This window comes from Protomyctophum parallelum (genome assembly GCF_964188405.1).
Source record: "Protomyctophum parallelum genome assembly, chromosome: 12".
Classification (NCBI taxonomy): domain Eukaryota; kingdom Metazoa; phylum Chordata; class Actinopteri; order Myctophiformes; family Myctophidae; genus Protomyctophum; species Protomyctophum parallelum.
This window is the reverse complement of record NC_139712.1, coordinates 47,162,621-47,177,139: the sequence shown is the minus strand read 5'-3', so window position 1 is coordinate 47,177,139 and position 14,519 is coordinate 47,162,621. Positions and strand designations below refer to the sequence as shown.

The following is a 14,519-nucleotide window of genomic DNA, read 5'->3' as shown; positions in this document are numbered from 1 at the left end:
TATCGGACACTTCACGGTCAAATACAAAGAAGGCTTGTGCCCCATAAAGGATACCAGTTACAACATGTGTTGCTGTGTCTGAGTCAAAAACATTTTCATATTTTATATTTCCAAGATGATTCATTGCCAATTGTTTAAACATTGTGGTAGCTTTGTATCTGAATGTTACTCTCGACTGATTTCGTGAAGTCTTACAATCATTGAGATATTTGGCAGAGCCCCCAACCTCTACCAGTCCACCCAAGAAACTTGCTTTCAAGGACGCTTCAACATTTAGTGATGACATTTTGTCCTCAATCGATTCAGATGCAACAATCTCAAATTCAGTGTTGGGCTGGGGGTCTTTTTGGATATTCTTCCCCAGATCTTCTTTATCCCAAAGTGTATAGCCTGAAATTGATAAAGTAGCTCAGTTATGTGCCTGTCACTAATATTGATGTTTGATGAAGACTACATTAAACTTGGTACACAGCCTTGGAATTCATCAATAATATAATGAAAACGTGTTGATGGTTTCTCACTGATCCTGGGATGGCTGCCATATAATATTGAATTGTAGCTACCGTATAATTCCAGTAGTAATTAGTACAAATTTATTTTAGTAAAACTTCACGCCCCTTACCCCTTATCCCTAAACCTTTTTGCCATTTTTTACTATTTTAAAACATTTTAAAATAGTACAAATAGCCTATACAAGCTAACAACGTGCACGTCTATATAGATTGGCTAGTTGAACAACTTTTAAATGTTTTAAAATAGTAAAAAATGGCAAAAAGGTTTAGGGATAAGGGTAGCTCTGTTCCATAGCCTTCCGCTTCGCAGAAGGCTATGCGATTTACCGGTTTGAATCTCAAATCGAAATCAGACCAGCCTCTCCTCTTTAGTGGAAATCTCACGAACGTTTGACCTACTCACCAATACAAACACGGGTTGTGTCAATAGAAAGCCTACTTTCCTTAGTGGACGCACTCTGAGCCCCCCACCACACGTATAAACGGTACTTTTTGGCCAGAAAGGGATTTTTTTCCACCGGAGGAAAAATATTCTCTGAGGCAGTTCTCTGGGCAATATCAGTAGAGAGCACAGCGGAGTAACTAAAAATGTTTTTTTTCCGGTGGAAACAAAATCCCCTTTTGGCCAAAAAGTACCGTTTATACGTGTGGTGGGGGGGGGGGGGGGGGGGCTCAGAGTGCGTCCACTAAGGAAAGTAGGCTTTCTATTGACACAACCCGTGTTTGTATTGGTGAGTAGGTCAAACGTTCGTGAGATTTCCACTAAAGAGGAGAGGCTGCTCTGATTTGGATTTGAGAGTCAAACCGGTAAATCGCATAGCCTTCTGCTAAGCGGAAGGCTATGGAACAGAGCTAGGATAAGGGGTAAGGTTGTGTATTTTCTTGACGGGCAAGTGCTTTTGAGACTTTAGTGTCAATCCCAATCTTGCAAAGTCAATACATGACTATTACTGTTAAGCTTTGTGGTTTGACTTCTCACTGGGAGCACCCATTCAACATATTAATGTAAAAATGGTAAAAGTAGTCTACATTTAAAGCGTTACCTGGGACAAGCGAGTCTGATCGACAGTCATAGAGCATGCCAAGTCTGAAGGGTCGTCCCAGAGCTGCCAGCTGTATGATTGCCTTGCCCCCTGCTGTGTCCTTTGCTCCACTGCCCCCTGCTGGGTCCATTGCTCCACTGCCCCCTGGGTCCATTGCTCACGCTGACCTGGAGAAAATAAATACACCTGTGTTAGTTCATTCACCCTGTTGGTAAAACATAATACGCACTATAGCCTACATGTTGTGAACTCTGAATCTGGGCCTTACTTAAATACTCTGTGTAATTTAAGTTCTCCATGAGTTGAAGCTTGTTCTGAAGTTGCTATAGCCTACCAACGAGGGAGTCTTTGCCAAATGCCGCTTTTAATTGTGACAATAGGAGCATGTATGGGAAGGCATTACATTTATGAGTCATGACAGACTTATACTTATTGCTTAAATACCTTGTAAAACAATTGTAAATAGAGTAAATACTTGTGTTCTATACCTTTAGCAAACCAGGATCTGCTGTGACAGTCAGGATCATCAAGTTTTCACCATGCAGCACCTGATTACCTGTATGGGAAAATAACATTAAAAGACTATTCAAAACTCCCAAGCAAGCTCTGCATGTATAAACTAATTCAAGGACTTCATCGTTAAACATGTTATTAGTATTACACAGTTAACAGTACAACGGGTTGCATTGCAAATGTGTTTTAGTTGTTTTAGTTTTTCTTTTTTTCTTCTCTTTTCACCCTTTTGTGTATTGTATTGTATTGATGGTAGTTAGGACCCTCTCGAAAACGAGATACTGTATCTCAATGGGGTATTATATATATATATATATATATATATATATATATATATATATATATATATATATATATATTATATAATATATATATTATATCCTAAATAAAGACATTTCAAACAAACAACAAATATACAGTATAGCTGGCTTTGAATGCATTGCATGCAATATTGGCCAATGAATGAATTAGGCCAAAAGGCACATTATAATTATTATATTATTGCAAAGTACTTTGCCGAGCAACATAGAAAAGAGAATAACAAAAACATTACAATTAAAATAAAAGTATGATTGAATATCAACACAGATATTTTAAACAAACAATTAAAAGCAAGAGTAGAAGAGGCTGCAAGCCATTGGCTCGTAAAAGGGCATTAAGGAGGAAAAAATAGTACATTAGTGTACATAAAGCATTATGCACAGTGAACTGGCGAGACATATCGCTCCGTTGCTCAGTTGAGTACAAATTATTAATTCAAAAATAGTTTCTCATTGACTACAATCCTGTGGTAAGACAGCACTAGAAGCTCTAGACTAGAAGCACATATAATAAGCAAACAAATATCACAATATAACATCACAAAACCCAGCACAGCATTCTTTTCTTTTTGTTTAGCCATTTTTCTGTGGATCCAGATCTTCAAATAATAAAATCATCAGGAAGAAGCTAACAAACAAACAAAAAAACATCTGAAAAGTGATGGAAAATGTAATGAATAGGGCCGGGACTTAAACGCGTTAATTGAGATTAACTACAGAAAAATTAACACGTTAAAAAAAAATTAAAGCATTTAATCGCACCTTTTTTTCCCACCGCGGAACGTTTCTCACTGGGCTCGTTTCTAGTACTGTAGTACTGATTTGGCTGCGGCACGCCTACTCTAGCAGCAGCAGCAGTGATCTCTACACCCAAACCCAAATTTATCGAATGAAGAAGCCGCTTATATTGCTTTTGCTCCATGGATGGGACATTTAGATGTAAAAGCTATCGGATGGACGCGTGGATAGCGGCATGGCTGTGTGCAATGTCAGAGGGAAAGGATCCATGACCAACGTTAGCTTCCATGCTAGCTGCTTCAGCTTGTCTCACAGGACACCGGAGACGCGCGGTGATTTCAGCACAGCACGAAGCTGTCAAGGTGTCCTCGATGCGAAACATACTGAAGTAGCAAGCGTGGGAATTCCGTGGTCAGACAATGGTGTGCCCCAACCTCATGTGAAATGTTTCCCCCTAATAAAGTTGTTTTTATTTGTTTTCTCATGCCCCGCCATGTAAAGGACATTTGAGTATTCATATACACGCTGAAGTGAAGACACTTTATATAGGCACTTGCTAGTTGCTGCACAAGTTTTATTGCTTAAAGGGGAATACCACTCATTTTCAACATATATTTTTTCTATGGAGTTGTGTGCACTGGAAATAATAAAAAGTCCCCCCCATTCTGTGTTGCCTAGAACTGGAGGTCTGGAAAAAACAGTAACATTATGAAGTACAATTTGTACTTCATAATGTTACTTCAGACATCCAGTTCTAGGCAACACAGACTGTGGGGGACTTTCTTATTATATCCACACAACAACTCTAAAGTATATTAATGACAGTACAATGTTGAAAATGAGTGGAATCCCGTAGTCACTATTCACTGGGATACCAAAGAAACCAAAAAAAGGTTTCTCACTGTTCTCAGGTTGAATATTGATATGCGATTAAAATGCGATTAATCAAGATTCATTCATTACAAAGCCTCTGATTAATTAGATTAAATGTTTTAATCGAGTCCCAGCTCTAGTAATGAATTTAATTTCCTTACTTGTTAAATATGCTCCTGATGATGCTGTGTCGATGTGGACTGCCTCTGCTCTTGTCACTAATGCCGTAACTACTCAGCTATGAGTGGGGATGGATTCAGTATTCAGTAGATCCTCCCCGGTTGGTGGTTGGAATGGATTCAGTATTCAGCGTCAGGCCTCTAGTGGTGGTGTGGATGGATTCAGTGGTCAGCTCCCCGGTTCAGCGTCAGACCTCTGGTGGTGGTTTGAACTGATACAACAAAGTACTGGACAGACCTTTTTTATATACTATTCTAAGCCCCGCCCTGAAGTTTGCTATTTAATCAGTGCTATCATAGCACTGACAAAGGTCTTGGGACCGAAATGTTTGCTTTTCAATCAGTGCTATCATAGCACTGACAAAGGTCTTGGGACCGAAATGTTTGCTTTTCAATCAGTGCTATCATAGCACTGACAAAGGTCTTGGGACCGAAATGTTTGCTTTTCAATCAGTGCTATGATAGCACTGACAAAGGTCTTGGGACCGAAACGTTTGCTTTTTAATTGCACTTTGAGCACAGAGCACTTTATGAGCATGATAAAATAAAATAATATTTTCTTAAGTCTTAAGTCCAAGGAGTTTTACTTATATTTTCTATACGGTGAGCGAGTCTTTTTCTGTCAAAGTTTCCCTTACATTTATTTTTCTACAGTGTACAGTTTGTGGACCATGGTGACATTGATCAATTCTTGATAAAAAAAAAAGCTTCTAATTTATTATTTATACCCCAAAATCTATAAATATCACACTATTAAGGCAACCGGCCGGTTCCACAAGGTGCCCTTTTTTCACGTGAGCACCTGCCCCTCTAAATGTCTGTGCACGCCACTGGTAATGCACATCAAACAATAATAAAAAACATTATTCATGATTAACATACTGTCTATTACTGATGATTGCATCTGACTTGATAAGGCAACATGGTTGAAATGTCAGTTCCTTAGTTTATTTCTGCTGGGAATGTCCGCAAACGTCTTTCCAAGTTCTCTTTCTTCACCATCACTGTTCAGTTCTTTCTGATGAGACAAATAATTACAATAGAGTAATGGTGAGTGTGGTGTAATGTCATTAACTGGTGAACACATTAATGATGACGTCATACTGAAGTGCCCGGATGGGGCTTATGTTGACAAGCTGTACCCACTTGTAAGACACGTTGATTTGATGCTTGAAAACTATCGCTCAGTAAACTATACTTACCCAAGCTCTTGTAGTATTCCTTGCCTCTAACAAAGAACCCAACATGGTATCAGAAGTGGAGCTACTTTGAGTGACGGTGCGCTGCGAGAGAAAGTGACTCTATTCAAGAGAACGAAAAGAGTACACACGAGCCGGCATGGACGTGGACGGGGGCGCGGCGCCGCCGGGAGCAGCAGCGGTGAATGCAGCACCTCCGATGGCGACGTTCACCATCAAACCACCGGAGCCTTTCGACTTCGCGAAGCCACACGAGTGGGAGAAGTGGATAAGGAGGTTTGAACGTTTTAGACAGGCGAGCAACCTGGACTCTTCCTCCGAGGCAAACCAGCTGAATACACTGGTCTACTGCATGGGGGACGAGGCTGACGACGTGCTACGCGGGATGGTCCTGACGGCCGAGCAGCGCCAGCGGTATGCTACAGTCAAAGACGGATTTGACAAGTTCTTCATCCCGAAGAAAAATGTCATATATGAACGGGCCAAATTCAACAAGAGAGTACAGCAGCCTTCAGAGCCAGTGGATGTATTCATCACAGCACTGTATGCACTAGCAGCGACCTGTGAGTATGGTGATCTACATGATGAGCTCTTGAGGGACAGAATAGTAGTGGGAATTAAAGATGCATCCCTGTCAGAGAGAATGCAACTGGATAGGGATCTCACTCTAGCAAAAGCCATCACAATGGCCAGACAATCTGAGGAAATTAAGAGGCAGCAGTTTGATCTGAGAGAACTAAGTGCCAGCACACCAGCCAGCCATGGATGCTATGCATTTTAAGAGGGGAAAACAAAACACATTCAGAAACAAAGATCAGACACAGGGGCAGTACAAAAATTGGAAAACTGTTAAACCTGTGCAAACCAGAGTTGAAAATAAAGCATGTGGAAAATGTGGAAGATCACCCTCTCACCCAGTGTCTCAGTGCCCAGCTAAGAGTGCAGACTGCCACAACTGTGGAAAACGTGGCCATTTTGGAAAAGTGTGCAGATCAAACAAAACTGTAGGCCTACATGAGGTTGCAGAGGATGTGGATGGACTGTTCTTAGGTGAATTGGGCTCTGGTGAGGACCCCTGGATGGCTGACATCAGCATTAGGGGCAGCACAATGTCCTTTAAAATTGACACCGGGGCAGACGTCACAGCCATCTCTGAAAAGATGTACAAAGATGTCATGCACAGAGAGGGGGAGCTAGAAAAAGCCCTCAAACCACTCTATGGGCCGGGTGGTGTTGAATTGACTGTCCTGGGGTCGGCCACAGAAACACTCTCATACAAGGAGAGGAACATTACAGAGAGGGTCTTTGTAGTGAGAGGCCTACAGGTGGCGCTGCTGAGTAGGGCAGCTTCAGTTAGCCTCAAGTTAGTGGCCAGAGTTGACACTATAACCCAGGAGACAGTTAGGCAGACTTATCCCAAACTGTGCGATGGACTCGGGCTGGTTCAGAAGGCCTACACAATCAAACTCAAGCCTGACGCACAGCCATTCTCCCTTAAAGTGCCACGGCGTGTCGCTTTGCTTCGCTTTTTACTGGTCACCAGTAGCGTATGCTTCCAGGTCCCTGACTGACACAGAGCAGCGCTATGCGCAGCTGGAAAAGGAGGCACTAGCGACTTCATCCTGGGCCTACATTTCGACCTCGAAACCGACCACAAACCTCTTGTGAGTCTACTGGGTGGGCAGGCTCTGGACGCGCTGCCACCTAGGATTCAAAGATTCAGGATGCGCTTAATGAGGTACTCCTACACAATCTTTCACACACCGGGGAAGAGCCTCACAACTGCAGACACACTCTCTCGTGCCCCACTCAAAGATGGGGTGATACGGGCAGAAAATGACCTGATGGAGGATACTAATATCTATGTTGACTCAGTGCTGGACAACCTTCCTATGAGTGATAAGTACCTAACTGAGCTCCAAGAGCAGCTGTGTGCTGACAGTGTCTGTGCCCAGGTCATGAAGTACAGTGTCGAGGGCTGGCCTGAAAGACATCAGTTACAGGGCCCGGTCAAGCACTACTGGCATGAGAGAGCACATCTCAGTGTGCACAATGGACTGCTCCTGCGTGGAATGAGGTTGGTGATACCAGCCATCATGAGAAATAATGTTCTTGACAAGATACATGAGGGGCACCAGGGGGTAGTTAAGTGCAGAGAAGGTGCAGTTCAGACAGTGTGGTGGCCTGGACTGAGCTGTCAGAAAAGAGAGCTAGTGCTCAACTGCAGAGAGTGCATCAAAGAAAGGGTTAACCCCAGAGGACCTCTGCTGCCAACCAAACTCCCGGACGGGCCCTGGCAGAAGTTAGGTGCAGATCTATTCACCCTGAGAGAGAAAACATATCTGCTCGTGGTGGATTATTTTTCCAGATTTGTGGAAATAGCACAACTCAGCCCGACTAGGTCCACAGACGTGATAGTCCATCTGAAATCGATGTTCGCACGTAATGGAATTCCCTATCATTTTATGTCTCACAACGGCCCTCAGTTCTCAGGACATCGTCACCTGACATTAATGAGCATGTCATCCCGACACTTTACCAGTCACCAAGATAATTCAAACAAATTATTTAAATATCTTTGATATATTGTAGGCATTATCAACATAAACAAATAGTGCAGGAATAAACCCTCAAAAAGAGGCTTAGTTTCCGAGGTACCCCTGAGGTGTAACAAAACGGGACATAGTTGTTTTCATATCTTTAGGATGTCCCCTTCATGAAATGGATTGTCCAGAGATTTGCTTTTACTGCAAAAGTCATGAAATTGATCCATGAAGTGACTCACCACATAGGCAAAAAACTGCCTATCCTAAAAGAGGGAGTTCCGAGTTAATCCTCTGTCATTTTCTACCTGCTGTAGAAAACCAGAAAATGATGTTACAATAGGCTTGTATTGTGAATCAGCAGGGATGCATAGGCTCTCTGGGTTAGAATCATAGGCGTTACACTCAGAGTACAGGTCTCCACCAGACCAATTACAGGTTATTGTCGGCTGGAAGTCAATCTTAGCCAGTCAGGATGGAATATGAAAAAGCTTCTTTATTGAACAGATGACGGACACACGCGGACGGACGGACATTGTGCAAAACATAGTCTCTGCCATGCCTTTCGGCCTGGTGGAGACAATATGTTTTTTACTTTTTACCCAGCCACTGGGAGGTAGAAGACCCTCCGCTGCGCGTCGGGTCTGCCTACGCTCCCAGCCAGTGTAAAATACCCGGTAACCTGAGACCTCTCGTGGCTTATTGCTTAACCCATTCTGACCTGAGATCAGATTCACATACGAGGTTTCCACTGGACACACACTGGTCTGATGAACCCATTCTGACCTGAGATCAGATTCTAAAAATGTCAGTCGTTCTTCGATTTTTTTCAAAAATAGCAGACCTACAAGCTCGTATCGCGCCACTCGGTGGCGCGATATGAGCTTGTAGATCTGCTATTTTTCAATAGCTAAAGCACGACATGATGCCAACACCAAAATGGGTGCCCGGTCAGAATGGGTTAAGTATAGATCTATGTTTTGATGGTCGAGGATCTCAGTGAAACTATTTTTAAAGTGACCATTATGTGCCCGTGGCATGCTGGTGTGCAAATCAGTGCCGATTAAATCAATTCCTCTATCTCGTCGGCTTCTTGTCCATGCTTTCCAGTGTCAAGGAGATCAAGCAGTGAGGTTGGTATAGGACTGCACCCCAGGACACACTGGATTCAAAAACTATTTGGTTTTCAACCATCCCTGCCCTTCATCATATGGTTTTGGTTTTTCCACCATATAATAGCTTCATCAGCTCGCTTGTATAAGGCAACGGTGGCTCTCTTCAGAGCAGAGTAGATAGATACTGTAGATAGATACTTTATTTGTCCTTTCGGAAATTTGTTTTGTGCACAGCAGTCATCAGGATATACATAAAACATATGCAAACAAACAGATCACACAGTACACAGACAATAAAGAAACAGTGCCAACAGAAGGACACCAGTCATAGTTCCAAGAGGCATCACATCACACTTTATGCACGGAACTGAGACGGGGCCTGCTTGTTCATCAGTCCTATACTTATGGGAACAAACGATCTTGAGGCCCTAGCCTGCAGGGAAGGTACCATATACCTGCTGGACACGCTGATGATTTTATGGAGTTTGTTCTTATTAACAGTGTTGGCAAAATATTACTTTAACACTAATATACTACTTATTACTTATTACTTAAAAAAAAGGAATAAAGTTACACTACTTATTACTCCCTGAGAAAAGTAACTAGTTACTTATTACTTTACTTATTACTTTTTTCTCTCGCCCCCAGTAATTGCATATTTTGTCCCCAAAAGTCTTACTTTGTATTTTCAACATTAGCAGTCCCCCACCCCTATTTTGCAGTGTTTATTTAACTCTAAAAAGTCTACTGTATAGTGTACACATGATGATGGATCCATTTGTAGGCTACACATAGGTGAGAAGTAGATTTATTCGACGTGGAATAGGCTATAGCTTCTTCCATATGCACAACTTGGACAATAATGGCGGTTTAAGGCCCGCCTTTCTGCATCCAATACTTCACTCATACGTACCGACGAGTGTGCATCGTTTCCGTATCCGCTCTAGAGTCTAGATCTAGAGCGGATCAGCAGTCTGCAAAGCAACTTGACCCCTATCCAGTCTACCATTAGAAATAAACACTCAAACCCACAGTTCCACCAAGGCTCGTGAAAATAGTAATAATATTACTTTTGGAAAAAAGTAAATGTAATATTATTACTCAAAATGTGAAAGTAACTAGTTAAGTTACATATTACTGGGAAAAAGTAATAATATTACTGAAAGTAGTATATTACTTAAGTTACTTGCCAACACTGCTTATTAACCAATGATAATGAGCCATACCAGGAAACAAAACACAATGTCAGTGCACTCTCCACAAAGGATCGATGAAAAAGTGCCATAATATTTTTTTCGACGTTATACTGTCTCAGTCTGCTCATAAAATGCAGCCTCTGCTGACCTTTCTTATACTGTAGATCATATACTGTATGTCAAACTCAAGGCCCGGGGGCCAAATCAGGCCCGTGAATGAATTATCTTTGGCCCGCGGGGTGATATTTAATTAGTATTAGAACTGGCCCTCTGGTATACTGCACGGACCACCATAATACTACAAGTCCCACAATGCACTGCGAGCGCATTGTCACGTATCGAGGGCAAGCGCAAGCATGCGTCTTCTCTCCACTATTGATCAGCAGTGAAAGTATATCACTTGTGGTCAACTTTATGGAATGAGTGTTGGAATTCCATGTCAGCTTGGAATCAATCGTTGTACCCTATAGTACTTGTATTGCTCCACAATCACTACCCCATCCCCACCAATGACTATTTCCTGGTGTGCATGAGCACCTATAAGGTCAAATATGACCTCCTTAGTCTTTTTGATATTCAGCTGGAGGAAGTTACTCCTGCACCAACCGGCAAACTCGTCCACTGTTCTTTGATAGCTAATCTCATCAGTAGTTAGTTAATAGTTATCTGCACGCTCAGTTAGTAGGACAGAGCCTTATGGATCAGGAGATAATGAAGCCAGTACCAGCCAGTAGACCAACAGGCCTTCTTGTCAATCTGAATAGGCCTACACACAGTGGCACAAAGGACATTCACTCAGAAAAGAAGATAAAGGTCATTCAAAAAGCCGTTATCAGCACCGTTAGACGGACAGAGCATGATGAGTCAGGAGATAATTAATTAATCAGTGGAAAGAGTTGTTTTACTTAAGTAAAAGTACCAATAGGCCTACTGCAATTTAGTACGGAATTGAAAATGCACTTTAGTAAAAGTACAAAAGTATCGGCATCAAAATGTATTTAAAGTAGGCCTACTAAAAGTAAAAGTATACTCATATTTCACAAGTTCAACATGTGTAGAAAACCTGTTGAAAACAGCCCATCGACAAGCTCGCAATGCGTAGATCCTATAGAGACCTGCGGGTGGAGCTTTTTGTCACCCGCAACCGCAAATGCATTATCCGCCCCCGCTGTCCAACCGCATTAATGATATCCTATTTATATTAATCAAAATTGTACTTAAGTACAGTACTTAAGTCAAAGTACTTTCCACCACTGGATATAATACAGCACAGTACCAGTCAGGTTAACCCATTCTGAACGGGCACCCATTTTGGTGTTAGCATCATGTTATGCTTTAGCTATTGAAAAATAGCAGATCTACAAGCTCATATCGCGCCACCGAGTGGCGCGATACGAGCTTGTAGGTCTGCTATTTTTGAAAAATCGAAGAGCGACTGACATTTCTAGAATCTGATCTCAGGTCAGAATGGGTTCATCAGACCAGTGTGTGTCCGGCGGAAACCTCGTATGAATCTGATCTCAGGTCAGAATGGGTTAAGCAGACTGTTACTGTAATCAGTAACATGACAGTACTGACCACGTGTCGTACCACTCTATCATGGCTGTATACTGTATACTGTAGGTAGACATTATTCAGCATAATTATGCTTAATATAATATTTAAGCTTTTTTTTTAGTTGACGATGAGACAGGAATACATCGCAACAGTGTGTTTATTCATGTCATTGTGGCATGGCTATTCAAAGGGCATTTGATTGAAACCTTTATTTCAGGGGAATCCAATTGAGAATCCGCCGTAGCCTGAAAACCCACCTTTTCAGACTCCATCATGGCCCATAGCACTTACCCTAACCCCTTAGATAGCATTTCTGTTGGCTTAGATAGCATTTGACACAGACTTATAGCATGTTATGTAGAAAGCACTATAATTGTATTGTATATAGTCATAGCACGCCATAGTACAAATGTATAGCATAGTAGTAAATATGTATAGTTATATGTATAGTGTATGTATAGTTTCATTATATAGATATTCCACTGTTCTTTCTTAGTTTCATGATAAATGCTTTTATGTGATGTATTCCCATGCTTTTGTTCTTGCTCAAAATGTAAGTCGCTCTGGATTAAGAGCGTCTGCTAAATGCCTAAATTGTAAATTGAGACCAAGGTCTCTTTTTCATCCCTAACCCTGTATACAAAGAACAATTACAGCAATGGTTTTACATACATGGCAAACACTAACACACAAAAGGATTATGATACAAAAACACACACCAGAAAACGGAATCAGAATCTCAAAAACACATTATTACAAAAAGCAGGTGCATACTACTGTACGCCTTCTTCTAGTGTGAGGTCAGTTAAAATCTTTTAAAAATATCATATGAAACGATTAAGGACATCCAGCTTCAACTTGTGTTGACAGATATTCCATAGACGTGGTGGAGCATGTAGGCTACCCTGAAGGCAGTATCTCCCAGTTTGGAACTGGCACGCACGCACACGCACACAGGGACAAATTAGACATTGGGCGTGGTATAGTGAAGAGATAGATCATCATAATATCAAATATGCTGAAGGTTTACACACAATAACAATGCACTGTAGACTAGAGGATATGTAGCGAGAGAATGGAGGCGAGTGGGTTCCATCACACATTTGCACAATGTCGCAATGATGTCACAAAGAGTTTGCACTCGGTACAGACCTGGAACACAATCCCGGCGGTCGGTTCCGCTGATCTGGAGTCATATAAAAGTGGTAGGCTACTCTTATTAATCTACCAGTTTTATTTAGGCTATCTGCTATTTTACAAAACAAGTTGGTAAAGTTGTAGTGGTCCGTTATTGCACACGGCCGCAGACAGACAGACAGGCAGGCAGGCAGGCAGGCAGGCAGGCAGGCAGGCAGGCAGGCAGACACTTTAGGTCCTAACTATTAAAAGTGGTGTTAAAGTATAATTTTAACACCATAGATCACCACCATAGAACACATTGATAAAGTTCACTGCTGCCGTTCATTGCTGCGGCTGACAGCGCAGTGTGAACGCAAACAGAGCAAATAAAAAATGGAAGAATGATGCAACTCCACCCCCCCAATCGCAGCGATTCTACCGAAGTACAGATCTGAATGTGACCTTAGTGATGTGTGACGGGGCGGTGGCTCAGGGGTAGAGTGCCTGGATGGTAACCGCAAGGTTGCCAGTTCGAACCCGGGCTCCCCCAGAGTTACTGTCGAAGTGTCCTTGAGCAAGACACTGAACCCCTAATTGCTCCCGATGTGCTAGTTGGTGCCTTGCATGGTTTCCGCTGCCATCGGTGTATGAATGTGTGTGTGAATGGGTGAATGTAATGCACAATCTATGTAAAGTACCTTGGATAAAGGCGCTATATAAATGCACCATTTGACCAAAATGCTGATCAATGCTGATTGAAGCAATGCTAATAGATGCCTATACAGCATCTACAGCCAAATACCTGAATGCCATTCTTTAGTTATTCATGCTTTTCTCTTTTGTCTCCTGCCTTTTGTGCATTAGCTCGCTGTCTGGCCTGAATAATGTTAGATACTGTACATTATGAATTGCATAATTGAGTTTGACAAAGCCTCTTATGGTAATGGAAATTTGGCAACGTTTAATCTACAATATATTCATATGAGTTGTTGCAGCAAACGATTATCTTGTATACCCAGCCTTAAAAAAAAAGTCTACAGAAGACTCGGGCGCTTTGAGAGACGGGGCCAATAATTATATCAGCCTTGCATGACAAACAGAGCTTTATGACGTTTTCTACGGGGGGTTCCATCTGTCATCCATGATTCAGATTGTCGTCACATAGTCACAATTATGGAGGGGAAAGAGACAGTGATGTGTACGTGCCAATTCATCTTAGCCAAACTTCGCAAAAAACAACCTCACTGCCATGGAATTGCAGTTGACGCGCCTCTCAGGTGCCTATCACAATGCCTGAATGGATTTCAAGCAAACTGCTGTGGAAGGATTCCGTTGAGAAAGACACTAATTTGACTGAAGATAAAGACATTAAACCATGGCAGCTGCCCTTGGATTTTTGCATTAATATCCTGTGTGTCTGTGATGGAACTGCGTGTGGCAATGATAAGATACACTTAACTTGAGATCTCCTTTCTCAGCCTGCTGGCATATTTTGAATGATGTCTTTGTGTTTTGCTGCTCGAGATCTGTTCATTGTTGGTCTTGCACACACTTTGTCCACGACCAGAAATGATGAAATGTTTGAGACAAATTGTCAAAGCAACGTTGGACA

General features: G+C 42.0%; 1 long non-coding RNA gene across 1 annotated transcript; it reads right to left on the bottom strand.

Annotated features, from left to right (window-relative positions):
* Window positions 1-1,663: 1,663 nt before the first annotated feature.
* On the bottom strand, window positions 1,664-4,208 carry LOC310867911. Its single transcript, XR_014570039.1, has 3 exons — window positions 4,161-4,208; window positions 2,044-2,111; window positions 1,664-1,717 (listed from the first exon to the last, which is right to left on the bottom strand). It is a non-coding gene; the product is annotated as an uncharacterized lncRNA (long non-coding RNA).
* Between the last annotated feature and the right edge of the window lie 10,311 nt (window positions 4,209-14,519).